Source organism: Osmia lignaria, unplaced genomic scaffold (assembly GCF_051020975.1).
Source record: "Osmia lignaria lignaria isolate PbOS001 unplaced genomic scaffold, iyOsmLign1 scaffold0160, whole genome shotgun sequence".
Classification (NCBI taxonomy): domain Eukaryota; kingdom Metazoa; phylum Arthropoda; class Insecta; order Hymenoptera; family Megachilidae; genus Osmia; species Osmia lignaria.
Window position 1 is genome coordinate 27,501 of NW_027478301.1, and position 740 is coordinate 28,240.

Sequence of the window (740 nt, forward strand, 5' to 3'; positions counted from 1 at the left end):
CTCTTAGAACCGATTAGTCGAAAATTTTAACAATCATATTTTTGCATTCTGTACCGTGGATCGATCGTTAAACGCTATTAAACTAACGTCCGTGATGGTATAAATGCAGATTTTCGCTCCGTTTAGCCAAAATAACGAACTTTAGGTGCGCTCCGAAATATTTCAAAGTCCCAGCGGCGTATTGCTTCGCCTCTTAGAACCGATTAGTCGAAAATTTTAACAATCATATTTTTGCATTCTGTACCGTGGATCCATCGTTAAACGCTATTAAACTAACGTCCGTGATGGTATAAATGCAGATTTTCGCTCCGTTTAGCCAAAATAACGAACTTTAGGTGCGCTCCGAAATATTTCAAAGTCCCAGCGGCGTATTGCTTCGCCTCTTAGAACCGATTAGTCGAAAATTTTAACAATCATATTTTTGCATTCTGTACCGTGGATCGATCGTTAAACGCTATTAAACTAACGTCCGTGATGGTATAAATGCAGATTTTCGCTCCGTTTAGCCAAAATAACGAACTTTAGGTGCGCTCCGAAATATTTCAAAGTCCCAGCGGCGTATTGCTTCGCCTCTTAGAACCGATTAGTCGAAAATTTTAACAATCATATTTTTGCATTCTGTACCGTGGATCCATCGTTAAACGCTATTAAACTAACGTCCGTGATGGTATAAATGCAGATTTTCGCTCCGTTTAGCCAAAATAACGAACTTTAGGTGCGCTCCGAAATATTTCAAAGTC